Genomic DNA, 21847 nt, shown 5'->3' with positions numbered 1-21847 from the left:
AATTCACACAGACATCTAGGATAACAAGATCTCTGTGCAACAGCATTTCATGATCTCTTGTAGTAGGCTATTATTTCTTCAGCAAAGAAGATGAAATGCTTGATGAAAAGTGGCAGCTAATAAGTGTGTTAGAAGTGTGTCACCTGTCTGTACAACATTTAACCTGTGTAAGTGTGTGATACCCTATTGCTGCAGGATTGTATTTTATGTGCAAGTCAGGAGGTTCTTCGCTTCACTGAGTCTCCTTAGAGGCTCCAGTAATTAATTCTGGAAACTGCACCTGGGAATCCCAAACATGCATCTTTTCATGACAACAAAATGTAACAGGGTACAAGGGCATTCTGTAAACAACAGGGTGAGAAATGACGCCAGACAACACCTTCCAAGTGGTCACATTCTTGGTGAATTCTTTGCATAGCTTACATGTGATAGCCCCCAAAAATATATTCATACCATAGCTTGAAAAAGGGTTGAGAAGCAGAACCAAGTTCTGCACCAAGTTTGAGTAAAAGCAAAGATGATTTTGATTCAAAAGTCTGCACTTACTAAGTTGGGATAAATTGGAAAAACATATTGGCTGGATTACCTTCTAGACTGTCTATACAAGGTCAAGCAGCATCAAGCAGCCCTGAAAACCGTAAAGCCATATTTTATAGGGAACTTTAGAAGCTGAAGAAAAGTCTGTGATGTTGATGGGTGTGTCAACAACTCTTCAGTGAAGGTTAATAAGCTTTCATGGAATCCAAGAATCACAGAACGGTCTTAACCATTTGGTTGAAAGGAACCTCTGAAGGTCATGAAGTCCAACCTTCTGTACTCAAGAACGGACACCTAGAGCAAGTTTCCCAAGACCATGTCCAGCTGGATTTTCAATATAGAATTACCAGGTGGTTTGGGTCAGAACAAACCTTAAAAATCATCTAGTTCTACCCACCCTGCCATCAGCAGGGATGCCTTCCACTATGTCAAGTTGCCAAAAGCCCCATCCAAACTGACTTGAAAGCTTCTTGGAAGGAGGCATCCACAACTTCTCTGGGGACCCAGTGTTAGTGCCTCACTACCTTTGTAGGGAAGAATTTATTCCTAAAATCTAATATAAACCTATCAACTTACCCTCTTTTAGCTAAAACCATTACTATGGCCTATCTCTACAAACTCTGAAAAAGAGTCCTGCCCCATATTTTCTGTAGGACCCCTTTACGTTATATGGTCTATATGCTTCTTATGCTGTAGGCACCGAAGCTGAACACAGTACTTGAGTTTTGAGAACTACCTCCTTCAAATTGCTAGCTACACATCTTTTGATGCAGTTCACAATATGGTAGTCTTTCTGGGCTGCAAGTGCATACTTCCAGGCCACACTGAGCTTTTAATCCACCAGCACCTCCCAGTCCTTTTCCTCAGTGCTGCTCTCTAACCACTTGTGGCCCAGAATGGATTCATGTTTGGGATTGTAGAGGATGTAGGCTTAAGATTTCCAAGGGGAGAAACTCCACAACCTCTCTGGGCAATCTGTGCCAGTCCTTGGTCAACTGCACAGTAAAGAAGGGTCTTCTGATGTTCAGATGGACTCTCCTGTGCTTCAGTTTTTGTCCATTGCCTCTTGTCCTACCACTTGGCACCACTGAAAATGAGCCTAGCTCAGTCCTCTTTGCACCCTCTCTTGAGGCATTTATACACATTGATCGTCCTGAGCCTTCTCCAGGCTGAACAACCCCAGCTCTCTCAGACTTTCCTCACTGAAGAGGTGCTCCAGTACCTTCATCATCTTAGTGGTCCTCCACTGGACTCTCTCCAGTACGCCCACATCTCTCTTGTACTGGGGTGCACAGAACTGGACAAAGTACTCCAGGTGTGACCTCGTCAACATTGAGTAGAGGGAAAGGATCATCTCTCTTGACCTGCTGGCTATACTTCGCTTCTTGCAGACATGAATATTGATAGCCTTCTTAGAAGCAAGGACACATTGCTAGTCCATGTTCAACTTGGTGTCCACTGGGACTCCCATGTCCTTTTCTATGGAGCTGCTTTCCAGATGGCTAGCACCCAGCATGTACTGGTGCCTGGAGTTCTTTCTCCCCAGCCTCGGGACTCTGAACTCTTATTGAACTTCATGAGATTTTGTCAGCCTACCTCTCCAGTCTAAGTTCCTCTGGATGACAGCATGGCCCATGAGTGAATCAGCCATTCTCCCTAGTTTCATGTATATTTTCATGTTACTCATTGTGTCTTTGGCCACCCTTATTGCTACATATTATTGTTTGAAATCTGTGTTGAGGAGAGGGTCATGGGTTTAGGAAACTCCCTATCTTGGTCAAAGATAATGCCAGTTGCTGACAGTAAACAAAATGTCAGCTGGTGCCTATGATGTAAAAGCAAAGCTGAGGGAAGACTACTGATGAAAAAGTGTTATGTGGGGAAAGGAAGCTTTCTCTGAGGTGAGAAGGAAGAGACAAAATCTGCTGCTGCCTTGCTTTTGCAGCAGTGGACATGACTCCAAGAAAAAGAGATTCCCCGAAAAATGTTGTAAGGTAGAAGCTCTAGAGGATTTATGTTGCATCCAGAAGAGGATGGTAATATGAAGAAGGTTGAAGCAAGGTTGGACTGAATACTTTGTCACTACTTTTGATGTGTACTTATTGTATTTTACCCTCTATAAAGTAGCATCGAAGCAACTCACACTTGTTTAAGCAGTTATCACTGATACCTATGGACAGTCATCCTCAAGAAGGTGCACAAGTCTGGGTCCCAAGACTGGAAATAAATCACAGTTAAACTACAATGGAAGAAGCAGCTGCCCATTTAAAACATTCTTGGGGATATCAGCAAAGGTCTCTTCATCCCATTTTTAACTCCAATGTCTCTTAAGCTTGTTCTGCAAAACAACTTCTAAAAAATACAGTGAGAAGTTCCCTCTGAACCAAAAGCCATTAAGTTACTTCAAAACCATCTTGAAAATGAAAGGTAAAATTACAAACAGGCAAATCTGTGGTAGCAGATATACTTCAAGCATTCACTTGTTCTACCATTCCAAGGACTTTGTTGCTTTACCAAAAACCAAAACAAAACAGGGTATAAGGCTCCTACCTGTTTCAGAGCAGCAGTCCTAGTAATGTGACAGTTGCACAAGATGTAAAAATACACAAATTCTTAAAAAAATCCGATATTATGCTAACCCAAATAACCTTGCTGAGTCATAGGATTCCAAGAAACAGTGCCATCATTCCTGAAACTGATAATGTACCTCATCTAACTGGTATGTGATCTTTACTAAATTTAGTGGCCTCAGTCCTGTGCACTGTTCAACAATGTTAATTTTGTTTTCTGGCTTCCACTCTTAATATTTAGTTGTCGTGGCTTTGAACTATTTTACCTTCATTTTGGAGATGTGTAATTTGTTTCCATGAAATTACCTCTGTGTTTACGTAGGAAAGACATAGACTGCTCGCTTTTATCAGGAGTGTGTTGTGTGCTTTATTGATATGTGAAGGGTTGTGATACCTAGGTGTACTAACAGACTGAGACACCAGTTTTCTTCTCCAGAAATGAAAATAAATTGGAGCAGTACAAGGTATAGACTAAGTTGAAAAGACCTCTTAAAGTCAGCTTAAAAGATTGTTCTTCTTTCCTTTTCAGGCTGAGATTGATCTTGTATGTAGTGGGTTAATGTGGATGGTTACCATCCCACAACTCTTTCCTTAAAGTCCCTGAAACCAGGTGAACATAAACTAATATTAGTCGAGATGGAATCAGGCATTCAGCCTCAGAAGATGACTGCTAGAAAGTGTGTGCAGATCTGCTTCTTTGGAGTAATGAATTTAAGGACTCGAATACTCTTCCTAGTATAAAAATATCTGGATGAATTTAGATCTTGAAGAATTAGGTTAGCAGTTACACTTTACTTTGAGATTCTTCTCTGTGATGTTATGGAAAACAACACAGAGAGTATGTAGAAACTTCAAGTGATCTGCAAACAGATGCGTAGAAATCTGTCATCAATGTCATGTTCTTAACTTTCCAAACCATAAGATAACCTTTAAAGTGAATGAAGGGAGGAACTTAGTGCTTAATCATTTAAAAAGTGAGATGAAGTGGGATAAAAAGGACTCATTTACACAGTGAAATTACAGTGAAATCTGTACTGAGGTGATTAGGAGATTCTGAATTCAGCTGAGAAGGGAGCACCTTGAAACACAGCAATTTCTTCTCAGTTGCAAAGACATCTCTTAGGGGTTGAGAGATGAGACAGGTTCTTAGATAGATGTCATTTACCTTTTATTTCTTCTCATATGTTGCATCAATGGAAAAAGGCCTTTAAAGTAAACATCAGAAGAAAGCTTTGTGAATTACATAGTTCATGGCTAATCATTAATCCCATTTTTGTAATCATTGTATGATAATAATGTTACGTAATTAAAGTAATAAATAAAGAATAAGTAAAGAAATAAAGTAATTCTCTAGAAATGCTGAGAGAAACTATTTTCACCTACATCTTTCATCTTTGTCTAACTTCCATTAATTGTAAGCTAAAAAGGCTTCAAGACGCAGCTGTCAAATTTGAGGGTTTGTCATTGCGTTAAAGTTGCCATAAGAGATACTTAGAAAGAGCTAGGGATGCTGAAGTATGTATGCAACTTGGAATAAAATTTAACACAACTGTTTTTTTCTAGGAGCTATTTGGATTGAATTCCAGACATGTTTTTGTACGGTTTCTACAGTAAAATGGTGCAAACTAACTGCATGAATTTGCAGCATGGCTGTGATTGGAAGAGAATGCAAAAATAAAAATCACCAATATGGCAAGTGATAGGAAAATTGTCTTTTTTTTTTTTCTGATATTTCTGTCTGGTTTGAGTCATGATCAGCAGTAGTAAAACAGGGTCCAGATTTCACAGTATTTTCACTATGTGTTCTGACACCACTCTAAAGCTTCCAAGAAATGTTGGATTTTGATTTTATTCTATTAGCTCAAAACAATAAAGTATACTATTATTCTTTGCTGTTGTAATTTTTTAACAGATGAAACTATTCGTTATCAGAATTTTACAAAAGTTGACCAAGGAGACAATAAATTTTTTCTCAACCAGGAACTATATTATTCAGATTGTAATGAAAGATTTTTACCTTCCAGTGGAAAAAGCCTCACAGAAACTTCTGAGATACTTTGCTACCACTGATTTTTAAGCAGAATGCATGCTGTGTAAACCCCACAACTAAATATTATCCTAAATTTCATCTAGAAGAACAGGACTATTGAAATCACAGAGAGATTTTGTAATTGTAAATCTTTGGATCAAACTTTCATACTCTGCTTTTTTGCCCTATTCTTAAACTTTTACACCTACTCCTTTTAATCTCTATTATACCACACTGCTCAATTTCATTGTGAGAAAAGGACATTTTTATTTGGGAAAAAAAAAAAAAAAAAGTTTGAAAAGCAACAAACTCCATCACTAAATATTCATAAATATCTCTTCAGTCTCTGATTTGAAAAAGTTCTTGCCTCATACTAGAATATTACAGAATGGCAGTGGTTACGTAATAAGCTATTTGCTAATATATATTTTGGCATTTCTTGGTGGTGGTTGATTTTACAGAATAAAAAGGAAACACAGGAAAACAATAAAGAGTGGCCTTTACATGTAAGACTAATTCCTTGATGTCAACAATCTTTTATGGCATGATTTTGTGCCTCACAGAGTGGCTACACTCTTTGGTTTTGTCTATAGTTAAGATGTCAAAACCCATTGGTACAAATAATAGTATATGTAAAAGATCTTCAGAAGGAATGTAAAATATGTTACTACTGTGTTGGCTGGATGAGTTTCTATACTGTGCAGCAAGTTGAAAATGTCTACTTTTTCCTTTAAAAATTGTTCTATCAGCTCACCTGATAGAGGCTCTGTTTAAAATAATTGTAAATAAAGTAGGCCAAAATAGCCTCACAAGCATGCTGATTCCTGCTAATGTGTTCTTTCTCATGCTCTGAGACAGTTTGAAGAGTGCTCCTGGCCACCTCACCAGAGCAGAGTTCAAGGTGGACCTCCTTGCTGTTACTGAAATTCTGTGCTTGACCCACTTGTCAGCCCTGGGATACCAACTGCCCAGGGGCAAGCAAGCAGCATCTAAACGTCCTCCCTGGATGATCCCTGGGATGAATAACTCATGACACATAGCTTTTGTGAGGACTCCCAAGTCAGATTGCATTCAGGCTGTATCAGTATTCAGAGCCATTAGTTACAATTCTGTATCATAAAACTATAGTTATTGAAATATCAAATAAAATATTTACTGGATTTCAGAACTGCTCTGGGCTTCAGGCAACTGTCAAAAGAAGGCAGGATAGATGCCATGACCCCAGAACTTATGCAATCAGAAATGGAAGTTTAAGTGGGACTCCTCTGATTAGGTAACCTGAAAGCAGGCAGCGGTGACAGAAAATATAGGTAAAAATAGGTAAAAAAAAAAAAAAAAAAAAAAAATGCATTGCCCCCATAAAAGAATGTAAACATTTCAAACCAGTGAATTGTCTCAAGTCACAAGGAATTGAAAATAGAAAGTTAAAATCTAGGAAAGCTGACAGCTGATCAGCTGATCAAGATCAAGATATCAAAATTAGCGAAGTGTTGAGAGATTTCCAGAATGAGAAGGACAGAGAAATCATTCGTTTCTTGCAGGTATAGGGCCTTGAAACCTTTTTGTAGAGGAATAAAGGAATTATCTGAGGTGAAGAGCAGGCTTGATTTTTAACCCAGAAGATCTTCACCCTGGAAATATTGGTACAGAGAGTATTGAATAGCAAAAAACATTCACCATAGATATTTGGGTTTGAAGAAAACATTTGAGATCCTTTATCAAATTTCTGAACATCCTGTCCCTGGAACATCTTGGAATGTTTTTGCATGATAAAAAGCAATTAACAATGTCAAGACTTTACGTTCATGTACAGCAGGTACTCTTAAAGTAAACACAATGAGCTTCTGTTTGGGAAAGATATTTTAAGTTTCCCAATTAACTGTTTTTTAAAATATAGACCCAGTCAATAACTCCATCAGATTCTAACTGAAGCACTAGTTAGGAGCAAAGAAGTACTATTTCCATATCCTATAAATACACTATCAGTCAAAGAGGAGATTTAGGAGGGAACAGCATAAACTAAGGTACCAGCTGCATTGTCCATCTTAAATTACAACATCATGGAAAAATAAAAAATATAAAATAATAATAATAATAATAAACTAATTTCCATTATAAATGCATTTCTTCCTTGGAAATCAACTCAAGCAGCAGACAGGCAGACAGGTGCTTAAATGCATTTGCTCTCAAATGCCTTTAAAAAAATACTTTTAAACACATTATGAAAACACAAGATACGTCAGGATTTAACAACACCTTATATTCAAAGTTACCTGAAAAGGAAGGTAAAGACATGGTGCATATGAAAATATGTTGTTGCCATGTGATAACAGTCAGCTGAAGGGATTGCAATACAATATTGCACTAAATGAGGGGAAATATATCGCATTTCAAGTAAAGGACATGAAAAAGATATGCAGATGACTGAAACTAGATCTAGATGACCAAAAGTCTTCTCACCCTTCCTCTTTTTTAAAGACTTTAGAAGAATCTTTCAAACCAAATTAATGATCCTTGTTACATACTATGAGTGGATGTCACAAGCACTCCAGAAAACATTATAAATTTTTCTATGTATTTAGAAAATAAAATAAAATAAAATGACATAGAAAGCACATTAAAATATATGGAAATGAAAACTCATAGAAATAAAAACATCATATTGTTTTTCTGCAAGAATTAGTAGGGATAGTGAATGGGAATTGGTTCTATGACTACTCATTGTATTGTACTATTTTACTTTCTGTAGAGCTATTGCTTTCTACGGACAATTAATTTTATTTGATTTGCCCCCCTATTAACTTAAAATGGGTTAGCTAGGGTATATCTACCTGTTTCTCATAGAATCTACCTATTTGTAGGGATAATTGTCTACTGAATTCATTATTTTAAAATGTAAATTTATCTTTATGATTAATCTGGCTTCCACATTTGACCAAAGAAATCCCCCCATGTCTTGGCCTACTGTACTTAGAAACACAGAATCACAGAATGTTTGGGGTTGGAAGGGACCTTCAAGATCATCTAGTTCCAACCACCCTGCCATGGGCAGGGACACCTTCCACTAGACCTGGTTGCTCAAAGTCCCATCCAAACTGACCTGGAACACTTCAAGGGATGCCTCATCCACCTTATATCTAATCTAAAACTACCCTATTTAAGTTTAAAACCATTATCCCTGATCCTATCACTACATACCCCATAAAGTGTCTTTCCCCATTTTTCCTGTACGCCCTCTTTTGCTTAGAGATCTCCTGGGAGCCTTCCGTTCTTCACACTAAATAACCCCAACTGTCTTGATCTTTTTTGACAGGAGAGGTACTCTAGCCTTCTGACCATTTTTATCACCTTCCTCTGGATCCACTCTACTAATTGCAGCAATGAATTTAGAAACTGTTTTAGCATAATTCCTTGCATTTGCAGTTATGTTATATGCTCTTGAAAAATTATATGTATAAAAGATAAAGCTGAATACTCTTAACCCAGTAGTTTTCTAAAGTCAATCAAAGAAAACAGCAGTCTTAAAATCAATGTACTAATTGCTTTTAATATACTAGTTGCTTTCTAAACAGAAACATCTTTACAATTGTCTTCTAAACGGTTACAGCTTTATTCAGCAGAGCACATAAATTAAAGCATTTAGATGAGCCTTGATCTCATAACATTGTTCTTTTTGAAGAGCGGTTTCAATTGTAGTATTGCTCTGCAGTTAGTAGTCCTTGTTACTATCATACTATCATAGCTTCCTACCCCATCCCCGCCCCCATTTTTTTACCTGCTCTAACACAGAAACTTTTTGTATTCAGGGGAGTGCATTTGTGGATAAATGCTACACATCTCATCTCTTAAAACAGTCTTCTAGGTAGAAGAAAGAAAGAAATGAAAAATGAATCACTTAAACCCTTTCCAAAGATAATGAGGGATAGTAAAGCTCCCAACACAAGCATCCTCATACCTTAAATTGCCAAATTCATTATTATTGCACTGCAGATTTAAGGGATAATTCAAAACATAGGACACAATGCCTGCAACATTTCCCATTCTTTCAATGAAATAGGTAAGTAAACTAACATCCAGAATGAATTGGTTTGTTTTTCACTTTGTTACATTTTTGCAAATGAAAGACCAGTACAGACAAACTGATTTTTTTGTTGCCTTGAGTACCATTCTAAGTCAGATATCAAATTTGTTGTTCCAAATTTTGTTGTCTCAGAGATGGTTCCAAAAATTTCTTCCTTTGCTAAAAGAAATTCTTCAGACAAGTTGACAGTCTTCACTGAATTTGAGTATCACAGGAGGGTAGAAGTGAAGAAAGTTGTTTTATTCATCATTGTATTTATCTGATTCTGAGAAAAGTTATTCCACAATAGGTATGTGAAAAAATTTAATTTAAGCTCTGTTAGGTCCAAGAGAAGAAGCCAGATAGCATGAACCAAGTGTGTCAGACGTATCTGTTGAATAATGCAATACAGCTTTGGTTCTGTTGGAGACCAACACTAAAGTAAACTCAGAGAAACTGATTCTGCAGATCGGCACTCATCTTCTTGTTATCTTTATAAGTTTTTCTTGTATAAAATGAGGCAAGTTAAGATCTGAGCTTTATGCAGATTTTCCTATAGCTTGTGGTCCTCTCCCTACTTCCAGTAATCACTTATTCCCATAAATTTCTGTCTATATGGCCTGTTTTGTTTTGTTTTGTTTTGTTTTGATTTTGATTTTGTTTTGATTTTGTTTTTAAATCCCAGTTAGACATAGTCAGATCATTTCATCCCTAGAAGAGGAGTCAAAATTTCAAAAATTAATAGTGACTTCATAGCTAAGCTGAGCAAGACCTGTTTGCAAAACTGAGACTAACAGAGTCTTCAAATATCTAATTGCTATCATTAGTTCTGAAGATAAAAAAAAAAAATCCTTCACAATTGTATAAGGAGTGTTGACATCACTTGAGCTTTCTCCTTAATGTTACCACATAAATATTCTGAGATCTGTGAGGTAAAACCAAGTAAGAAAATGCTGGCAAAATACTTTTTTCCCAGGTACAGTTTAGGAGCATGACAATGGTCTTCTCTCGGGGTTACTTGAAATCACTTCAGTTTACAATGTTCCATGATCTAACAGTAGCATCGCAGAAAGAAGTGGTCAGCCACTGTAGATCATTAAAGGCACTAGAAATACATGATTAGAGTTCTGCTATTAGAGAGAAAGAGAATGTATTGTTACTTCTTGTAGATGTATATGTGAAGCATACATGGAGAATTCTAAGCAACTGAAGACTGGACCAAGTAGGAAAAACTAACAGGAAACTCTTAGGATCTTTTTATACACAGTCAGTGTATTTCATGATAGCTACCCAGTCACAGGCACTGTGTTTGCTGAACACTTTTCTTGCTTGTATCTCTGTTGACACACACTTCATACTAAGACAAATGAAATTAAAGTCAGGCAAGCTCTGTTCTCACTTGCTCTTTAAATTAGCTTTCATTATCTTTCCACCAAAGTGGATTATCTTTTGGAATTAGTTTCAAAAAGGATGTATGATTGTATCAATGCTGATATTATATTCATTGCTGTATCCTGCTTCTTTTCTCTTACTCTTCATCTAGATTGTTAAATAGATGTTTTTCACTTGAAACTTATTATACCCTTGTCCAGAAATAAGCAATAAAAATATTCCTTAAACAGAGAGAATAATCCTTTATTGAATTAGTAGTGGCTGATCAGCTGGTGTAAATCAGAATTGATGCACTGATCTCAGCCGAAGTATGTAAGTTTTATGTCTAGTTACCTTGAGCCTGTCCTGATCACGTTGATAAATCAAATATAGCAGTCTGTCATCTTTTTGAGACTTTAGAAATGGCCAGAAGGTGACTTGTGGAACATGCAAGAACCATATGAAAACTGGACTTAAAAGGAAGATTCTTGTTGGTGGTGTTTTTGTTGTTGTTGTTGTCCCAGTACTATAAGCATTCCTTTGCATGTGTATCTCTTAATTTTCTATATAAATGGTGGGTTTGGGGTTCTTCTATACAGCTTCTTGACTTAAATGAGGGCAGAAAAAAAGTAGTGGAAATGATTTATATAGTAATTTTCATGAAAGTGTTGCAAATGCAAGCACAAAATTGCAACAACAATAAAGATAAGACACGTAAAAAACTGCCTCTCAAGTGATGATGTAGCTGTGCTAGCAATATCTTTCTAGAGACATCTTTCAGTGAGTAATGGCAATAAAGTTTTATTTGTCTAATTTAGCTGTCTGTAAATATTTCTGTTAGTCAAATCTCCCCTGAACATTCCTGAACTCTATTGGTCAATTTGAAATGAATATGATATAGGTATGAATGATAAAAATGCTTGCAGAAGGTCTGAAAACAGGGCAAAGAAGAGAAAATTTATCAGTGCTTCAGTGACCCAGTGACAGGATGCAGCATGGACCCAATTTGTCTTTAGACACCTAAAAATCTGCAAAGGTGAAGCAAATTATATCTGTAGAACAGGTTTTAATATGAGTGCATCTCTTTTAAAATATGTAATAATGTAAGCATGAAACAGAAACCACAGGTAATTAGCAATTAGAACTCATGAAATTGGATGCTTTAAAAGTAGGAAAATCTTGAAAGTGGCTGACACTTAGAGGGGGGAGGAATGATTTACACAAAATTATGAGGTTATGTGGAAAGAGACTAACCTATGTGACACAGGTTTGTTATTCAGTCTAATGGAAATGTGGTGGTCATTAAATACACTTGTAATGTATTACAAGAAGTCACAAAGTTTAGAGCAGCTAGCAGGTTACCCCAGACTTTTAGCCATGGCAGAGAAGTGTTAGGACATTTATTACTTTCTAAACAATGACCTGTCAGGATCATTGAATACTTGGCATGGTTTACCTACTTCAAATACTAATATACATCGTTTAAGTACAATATCTGACTACCTCAGCCTTTTCAAAATAATTGTTTGTACAATAGGCTTTTGGGGTAGGGAGGTACCATCATTCACTTGTGGAAACTAGAAGAAAGAGGTACCTCAGACTCATCCTGATCCTGCTGGTTTTGCTCTTGCCATCCAGCACTTACCTCTCACGGACTCTGTTGTCTGATTCAGATTTGGAGACTCATCCTGTGATGCCTGGCATGATAAGGATTTTTTTTTTCAGTTCATATCCAAAAGTCTTTACAGATGAGAGGAGATATTACATGATATTTCACTGCTGACAAGTTTGTCCAGGAGTGTATGTCTTACATTCCTTTAGTGACCCAAGCCTATAGATAACAAGAACTAACTTATTTTATACTGCATGTTTTACCCAGAGCAGAGTACATTTTAGCCAGAATCATAAAGGTACTAGAAGTGCTTCTTTAGAGCATTTGTTTCTTGTTTCTTCATTGTTGCTACCTTTGCAAGAGGCTATAATGTAGACAAGGCTGAGAAGTCTGATTTCCATGCTAAACTGTCCAGAATACAGAGGAAATCCAGGTTCGGATCTAGTGTAAGTTTTGCCACTTAGTCCCAATGAGTGAATAGCTGTTGTTACCCCTACATTTGCTGATAGTTTCATTTAAATAGCACAAAAGGGACATTTAAAAACAAAAGAATAATGCATTAAAAAGTGATTCTCAGCCTAAGTTTTCTGTTGAAACAGTGTTGAGTTAAATATTTGAAATGAGACTTCAGAGTGCACTGTACATTTACCACAAACTGAGCAATAGGGTTGTGGGAGGTTTATAGGGACATTTCCAAACACCAGGGCCTGAAGAAAGTTGCGAAATTTCATCATTTATTACATCTCTAAATAGACAAAGAAAATCCAGACCTTTGATGACCCCTGGTGAAGAATCTAAGCACTGCATTGAAATTATAACTACAGATGTACTTGGTTGAATGGCCCAGTCAATTCTAACCATAGTAAATATATACATTTATAAAAGTAAACAAAATAAATAGTAATAATATTAATAGTTATTCCCATAAAAAGTGGAAAGAAAAGGACAAAGATCTTTCATGTACAACAAGGAAAATTGCTCTTCTGCAGCTGGAATACTGAAAAGAGAGATAAGATTTTAAGCTGTTTTTTTGCAGATCTAATGGTAATAAACTCCTACATTCCTTTATCCATGTAAAAAAAAAAAAAAAAAAATCAACTTTTCATATGGAAAATGATTTTACTGTGCAAATATCATATCTCATTTATTACCCATGGAAGTAGAAGCTTTAAATCATACAGCAATTACAAGATTCTTCCTGCACCATTGGACACTGCTGAGGCCACAGAGAAGGCTCCCACTGTCCCTGTCCATCCTTGCTATTTATACATACACTCTGTTTTAGGCCTGTTATTAGTTCCTTTTGGACTAGTGATGGGAAAACTTGCATCAAACAGGGTCCATGACTGTAGACAAGACTGTGCAACATTCCATTGAACAGTAAATTTACATTTATGTGAAATGTAGAGTTATAAGCCTGATTATTATTTCAAACTTTTTCCTTAAATATAACAATTCTGATAATTACTGAAATAACACTGAATTCAAACTCCTCTTTAAAAAGATGGCATCATGTAGTAACTGGATTGTGTAACTGGAAAACTGATACAATTGCTATAATGGAAACATTTTGGATTGACTCAGAGAATTGGAGCACTGCAATGGATGGCTAGCAACTGTTCAGAAGGGTTAAGCAAAGAAGGAGAGGTGGTGAATTTGCCCTCTATGTAAAAGAAAGAAATGACTGGATGGTGCAGTCATTAAAAAATAACAATGAGTAGGTAGAGAGCTTATAGATGAGAAATACAGGTCAAGCCAATGAATGAGGTCTTATGGTAGGTGTTTACTACAGGCTTCCTGTATGAGGAATGCCAATGAATTGTTCTTTCTGCAGGTACAGGAAACATCATGTTTGCAGACCCTGCTTGACTTCAATGACTGTGGCATCTACAGGAAAAGCAGCACAGCAAGCAGCAAGTATTCCAGCAGACTCTTAGAGACTAATTTCTTAATCCAGGTGATTGACACTCTAACCAGAAGAAGAGCTTTACTTGACCTGTTGCTCACTAACTCATATGATCTCATCAGGGAGATTAGGATAGGTGGCAGCATGGGTTGCAGTGATCATACTCTGATAGTATTCTTGATCTCAAGGGACACAGGCTGGGTTGAGAAAAAAGTTTAGACCTTTAACCTTAAGAAAGCAAACTTTCACCTGTCTAAGGAAATGGTGAATACAATCCCATGGGAAGGATGTTTCCCTTGTTTGAGCACAAGAACACTTGATCCCCCAGTGCAAGAAATAAGGCAAGGAAGTCAGGAGAGCAGCACAGTTGTATAAATATCTCTGGGCTGAACTGAAGAGCAAGAAGGAAATGCATTGGCAGTGGAAGCAGGGACACACATCTTGGGAACAGTATAGGTATGCTTCCTGGGAATGTAGGGATAGGATTAGTAAAGCCAACACAAGTATAGAACTCTATCTGCCGAAAAATGTGAAAAATAAAAAAAAAAGGGCCTTTTTCTGATTTTAATCAGAAAAGGCGAACCAAATAAAATGTACACACATACACACACCATTAGACGTATCAGGATATCTAGTGATAACTGATATTGCAAAAGCTGAGGTACTCAACAACATTTTTTCCCCTCAGTTCTTACTGGTGATCAGTCTTCTTGAATCTTCCCAAGTCCCTAAAACTCAGGACAGGTCCTAGGTTAATGAAGTCACTCTCTTCTTTGGAAAAGTCTGGGTTAGAGACCATCTTAGGAATCTGAATGTACACAAGCCCATGGGACTTGATGAGGTAGTGAGGGAGCTGGCAGATGTAATTGCCAAGCCACTCTCTATCATGCACAAGAAGTCAGGGCAGTAAGATCCAGTCCCCAGTGACTGGAAAAATTGGAAATATCACGTCTATTTTAAGGGTAAAAAGGAAGACCCTGGGAAAAATTGTCTTAGATTCACTTGAGTCCCTGGCAAGAGTGCACCCTCAGCAAGTTTGCTGACAACACAAATCTTGGAGGAGTGACTGAAACTCCAGAGAGCTGTGCTGCCATTCAGAGGGACCTTGACAGGCTGGAGGGTTGGGCCAAGAGGAACCTCATGACGATCAACAAGGGCAAGTGCAGGGTCCTGCACCTAGGGAGGAATAACCCCAAGCACCAGTACAGGCTGGGGGCTGACCTGCTGGAGAGCAGCTCTGCAGAGAAGGACCTGGGAGTCCTGGTGGACAGCATGCTGACCATGAGACAGCACTGTGCCCTTGTGGCCAAGAAGGCCAATGGTTGCATTAGGAAGAGTGTTGCCAGCAGGTCATGGGAGGTGATCCTCCCCCTCTACTCAGCCCTGGTGAGATCACACCTGGAGTATTGTGTCCAGTTCTGGGCTTCCCAGTACAAGAGGAACATGGAGCTACTGGAGTGAGTCCAGAGGAGAGTTACTAAGATGACTAGAGGACTGGAGCACCTGTCATACAAGGACAGGCTGAGAGAGCTGGGCCTGTTTATCCTGGAAAAGAGAAGACTGAGGGGAGACCTCATCATTGCATGTAAATATCTGAGGTGAGGGTTTGGAGAGGATGGAGCCAGTCTCTTTTCGGTTGTGCCCAGCAACCAGACAAGAGGCAATGGTCACTAACTGAAGCACAGGAGGTTCTGGCTGAACATGAGAGGGCATTTCTTTGCTGTGAGGGTGACAGAGCACTGGGATAGGTTGCCCAGAGCGGTTGTGGAGTCTCCTCTGGAGATATTTAAAATCCACCTGGATACCATCTTGTACAATGTGTTCTAGGTGATCCTGATTGTCAGGGTGGTTGGATTAGATGATCTTCAGAGGTCTCTTCCAACCTTGGCCATTCTGCAATTCCATGAACTTCATGAATCTTGCTAGAAACTATGTTGAAACATATGGAGGCTAAAAGAGTGATTAGAGACAGTCAGCTTGCTTTCACCAAGGACAAATCATAGAATCATAGAAACATTAAGGTTGGAAAAGAGCCCCAAGATCACCTGGTCCAACCATCATTCACCGCCTTTTTTTTTTTTTACTGCATCAGATTCAACGTTTCAGCTTTGATCCTGTGATTCACTATTCTCTAGTTACTCCTTCTAGGTTGCTATCTTGTTATAACGTGTTCAACCTTGAATTGCAGATCTTAAACTGTTGCATTTTTATGTATAGAAAACATATGTGTGTGTTTATATTCCTAGATGTACACAGTTTACACTGCTAGTCCAGGTCGCGTATTTTTGAACAGATGTTCCCAACATTTTAAATTGAAAGGATGAAATTATGCTTCAAGATCCTTTCTTTTTTATTATATTTAAGTGTTTTTTTTAACTCCTACAGTAACACAGGTATCATTTTCTTCTAAAATATGCCCAAGAGAACCTTACATTTTCTCTGACATGAGAAAATCTCCTGGGGAAGGCACATGGCACAAACCCTTAGCAGGTAAGAGCCTGATACAGCTTGTAGGGACCGCCCTCACATCCAAGTGACTGTTGGTGTATTTAGCTGTTCTTCAGCAGTGGGACCTGGTAAATCTAAGAACTATGTGTGTGACTCTTCAGGGAAGGTGCACATTTACTTTACAGAACATCTTCCACACAGCTTGTCCAGTACATTTTTGCTAGAGCAGTTGCTTAGGTCAGTGATGACAAACCTCATCTTACTGGGATCTCCTCCCTCCTGCTACTTCTGTTACCGAAGTTTCATGATAACTTCCGAAATAAACCACTTTGCCTAACTAATCTGGTGATCTTCTACAATGATCACCATCTACCTAGACTTCTGCAGGGCCTTCAACACAGTGCACCATTACATTCTTAGTTCTAAACTGAAAATACAGGATGTAATGGATGGTCTACAATGTGAAAAGGGAACTGGCTGGATGCATACAAAGGGTTATAGTGAATTGCTCAATGTCAAAATGGAAACCATTAAAAAGTGGAGTCCCCCAAGATTCTGTGCTGGTGCTAGTACTATTTAACTTCTTCATTAATGATACAGATGGTGGACTGGAGTGCACCCTCAGCAGTTTTGCAGATGACACCAAGTTGAGTGGTTTGGTCAATGCTCCAGAGGGAAGGGATGTCATCCACAGGGACCTGAGCACGTTGGAAGAATGGGCACGGGTGAACCTCATGAAGTACAACAAGAACAAGTGCAAAGTCCTCCATCTGGGTCAGAGCAATCTCCAGTATTAGTGCAGGTCAGGTGCCAATCTGATTGAGAGCAGCCCTGCAAAGAAGGACTTGGTGATAATAATGGAAGAAAAATTGGATATAGTCTGACAGTGTGCACTTACAGGCTAGACGTATCCTGGGCTGCATAAACAGTATTGCCAGTAGGCCAAGGTAGGTGATTCTTCCCCTGTACACCACCTTCCCGAGACCCCACCTGGAGTATTACATACAGCTCTGGGCTCCCCAGTACAAGAAATATATTGACTTACAAGAGTTCATAGTATCATAAAGGTTGGAAAAGACCTCTGAGATCATCTAGTCCAACCATCCACCTACCAACAATATTGCGCATTATACCATCTCCCTAAGTACCACATCTACCCTTTCCGTAAACACCTCTAGGTGTCACCTCTAGGGACGGTGACTCCACCGCTTTCCTGGACGACATATTCCAATGCCTAAATACTCTTTCTGAGAGTAAATTTTTCCAAATATCCAAACTGAACTTCCCCTGGCACAACTGGACACCTAGTTCTAGGGGAGAGACAAGAAGAATTCTGAGAGCTGGAGCACCTCTCCTATGAAGAGAGGCTGAGAGGGTTTAGCCTGGAGAAGAGTTGGCTACAGGAAAACCTTATCATGGCCTTTCAATACTTAAAAGAAGCTCAGTGGAAAGATGCTGAAAGGTTTTTCACTAAGGCCTGTAGGGAAAGGATAAGGGGTACTGGTTTCAGACTGAAAGAGGATAGATTCCAACTAGATATTAGAAAGATTAAAAAATAAAATAAAATAAAATAAAATAAAATAAAATAAAATAAAATAAAATAAAATAAAATAAAATAAAATAAAATAAAATAAAATAAATTAAATTAAATTAAATAAATAAGAGTGGTTAGGCACTGGAACCAGTTGCCCAAAGGGGTTGTAGATGCCCCCTCCTTAGGGGTGTTGGAAGCCAGGTTGGATGGGGCTTTGGGTAACCTGATCTAGTGGGGGATGGCCCCGCCTCTGACGGGGGGGGGGGTGGAACTAGGTGATCTTGAAGGTCCCTTCCAACCCAAAACATTCAGTGATTCTATAATTCTGATTACATGTAAGTTTTTGCTTTGCACACTGTTCTGTGGTAAGCTAAGACACACCCATCTGGCTTTTTTACACCATGAATGAAAAGCTAAATTAATATTTTTTGTTCTTTTTTTTTTTTTTCAGGAAGAAAATTAAATGTGAAGTTTAATCAAATACAGCTGTAATTTTATCACAGAAATACACATAAAATTGAAGGTGTTTAACCTAGACGTACCTATAGAGATCAAAATAATTTCTGTCATACATCTAAGATAAATATTATATTTAAGCAATATATTTCATTTCTGAGAAGTCACAGACCTAAATATTGATGCAAATATGGGCCAGGCAGAGAGAATTCTCAACCATTCCATGGTCTTTTGGCAAAGAAATCTAGCTCCTATGTAGAAGACACAAGATTTACTGCTACTTTGAAGCTGAAATGAAAGACTATTTTTGCACCAGAATAAATAAAGAAGTGCTGAATCACCAGAGTTTAGACATGAAGATATTATTCACCAGTAGCATAAATTAACAATGACATTTAAATCAGTAAAATAACTGAATAATTTCTTAATGTTTCAGTAATATATTTGTATACAATTCTTAATTTTGCATATAGTTTAATTTCCCCCTTTCTATCTTCTTGTTTAGACTCCACTCTAAAATTTTGAATATTCAACACATCAAAGCCAGACCAATTTAGTTCTGCCTACAACAAAATCCTTCAGAAAACTTAAAGAGATCTAAGGAACAGATTATAGCATTCATCAGTTTATTTAGGAAGGCAGGGAATAGGAATGGTGAGGGCTCACTGGCAGCACCAGCAGACACTATCAAAAGTGTGGAAAGTCCCCACCACCACCACCATCAGTGGCTCCCTGCCATAGAAGGCATGAATGTAGGGCTGGGCAAGACTGTGAAACAGCAGGGAAAAAGCATACTTCCTTACAGCCCCACTAAGTTATGGGAAGGAGTGATGGGGAATGAGTTTCACACATTTCTTAAGGAATCTAGGCTTAACTTTCACTTTTCTTTTAGGTGAACACCACTTCAAGGAGAACAACACTAAGGAACACAAGAATTTCATATTTCTCTGAAAACATCATTCAAATACAACAGTTCTGTCTCCATCCTACTTGCAAAGGGTTTCAGACTCAGAAAACCATGACTCAAAACTAAGAAAGAAGACAGACTCAAGCACATTAAAAAAATTTTCTCCATCTGGTGAATCTATCCAACTTTGATAAACCATCAAATTCCTTTCATCTGTGAGGGACAATTCAAAAACAGCATGTGTCTCTATATACACATTGTTTATCATTAGTGTCTTGGACTGTCATTTGACATTTTAAGATATAGTTACATATGATCCAGTCCTATTCGTAAGTGTTGCAAGAAATCCCTGCTAATGTTCTGAAAAGAGATCAATAACATAATATTGGTTATGAAGAAAAAATTTTTTATAATTAAGGATTTTATTTTTACTTTAATTGGTTACATTATGTGGCGTAAAACACTAACCTACCAGCAGTAGCACAGATATAAATAAAAAGTAAAAATAAAGGCCTTTGGAAATATTCTTTTCAGCCAAAACAGTAGAATTGCACTGTCATCTAGTCAGTTGTTTCAGATACACATGCACCACCAAGCGTATGTTTCCTACAAAATTCATTTACTGGGGTAGGTATTGTCTCACCTGAGGATGACAGGAAAATTAAGAAAATACATGTCTTTGTAGTTTTTCTACATCCATAGGTCTTCCAGATACATATATAAAAGAAGGCAGAGGGATCCCAATCAGATTTCATTCTTGGCCCCATCAAAATATCTCATGACATAGAAAGTGGTTAAGCATCACGGCACAAAGACTTGGTAATGTTCAAGATTTTTTTTTTTTTTTATTGTATCTGTCCATACATGTATTTTCTTTTGTGCACTAAACCTGTAATTTTATATTTATTCTCACTAATATTTAGAAACACCAAACACTCTATGTTTTCCATCACTGTGAGAAACAATTTGATGCTTCTAACAACAGGAATTAATACCATCTTTTTGCTCTATGTTAGGCTTCTCTTACAGCTAGAAATTGGCTTTTTGTTGTAATTTGACAATAGATTTATTGAATTAAGCATGTCTAAGATACAAAATCTTTGTATTACTTTTGTATGACCTGTGTAGATCAGTTTTAGTTTTAAGTCTTTAAAGTATACCGTGAATAGAACAATAATATTCCCTCTGTTTCTTTTAGAGTGTGCTGTACTTAGAGAAGAAGAAGTAAATATAATATTTTGATTATATAGACAATTTCTCACTCAGAAGGTTCTAGAGAATCAAAAGCGGAAAAAACAATGGATTATTTTTTGCAAAATGAAATATACTTATCTGCCTGATTACCATCCTTCAGGGCAGTGTAATTTGTGCCAATACTTATAAGGATGTGTAGGTGTGAGAAGTTTTTTGCCTGATCTCACAAACTGAAAAGAACACTGTCAGAATAAAAATGGCATTTAAAAAAAATCCTTTGTAAATAGCTGCATAATAAAAATACCTTTTATTTGCACCATTTTTGCTGTCTCTCACTCTCTGCCCTTTTTTTTCTTTTCTTTAATTTTCAACAATAAAAACAGACCAGGCAGCCTAGTTTTTGTGTATTCATTTTAACATGCTGCCTCATATGTGATGATACAATATTGTGACATTTGAACTGAAATCCCCTGAAGGACTATGCTTACTTTCAGTACCTTCTACTGTAACAAACAGTCTTTCAAAAATTTTTAAATATTAAATAGAAATTGCAATTAGTTAATTAATTTCCCCTCCCCAAATTTAATACATTTTTGTTGCAAGTATAATTGAATATCCTTTTAAATCATGATGTGAGAATCTTTTCACTACTAAGACATATTTTATCCTACTTCTTCACCTTCTTTCCCTCGTTATTGATTTCAACTTCCCCTGTTGATTATATGGAAATTGTACAGAAGAGAAAAGTACTTTAAAAGGATAAGAAATAATTATTGCAAAACAACAAAAATTAGCAGTGTATCTTAGTAGCTGCTTGTAGTACCTCAAAGAACCTCATAGCCCCTTCCCCCCCATTTTTTTCTCTTTTTTCTTTTTTCTTTTTCTATCTCATGTCCTTCTTAATGTATTTGGAAGGTTTTTTGTATACCACCAAAGTGAAGTTTTTAACATGACCAACAACTGAGGCAACTTGCCCAGTTTGGAGGTACCATGGTAAATTGACAATAAAGTTTAGACTTGATTGTCAGCTGTAGCATTTTGCTTGCAGCTCCAAGAAAAAATGAAAAGTCATCTGTAAGTCACTGTAAAGTGATTGAGTGCATTTGTGTGTGCCGAGCAACATACTTTTCTACTATGAGCTTTTTTTTTTTTTTTTTTTTTTTTTTTTAAAAAAAAAATTTTTTTAAAAAAAAAAAATATTTTTTTAAAAAAAATAAAAAAAA

This window comes from Oxyura jamaicensis, chromosome Z, assembly GCF_011077185.1.
Source record: "Oxyura jamaicensis isolate SHBP4307 breed ruddy duck chromosome Z, BPBGC_Ojam_1.0, whole genome shotgun sequence".
In the NCBI taxonomy this organism is placed as follows: Eukaryota; Metazoa; Chordata; class Aves; order Anseriformes; family Anatidae; genus Oxyura; species Oxyura jamaicensis.
Note: the sequence above shows the minus strand (reverse complement) of the source record.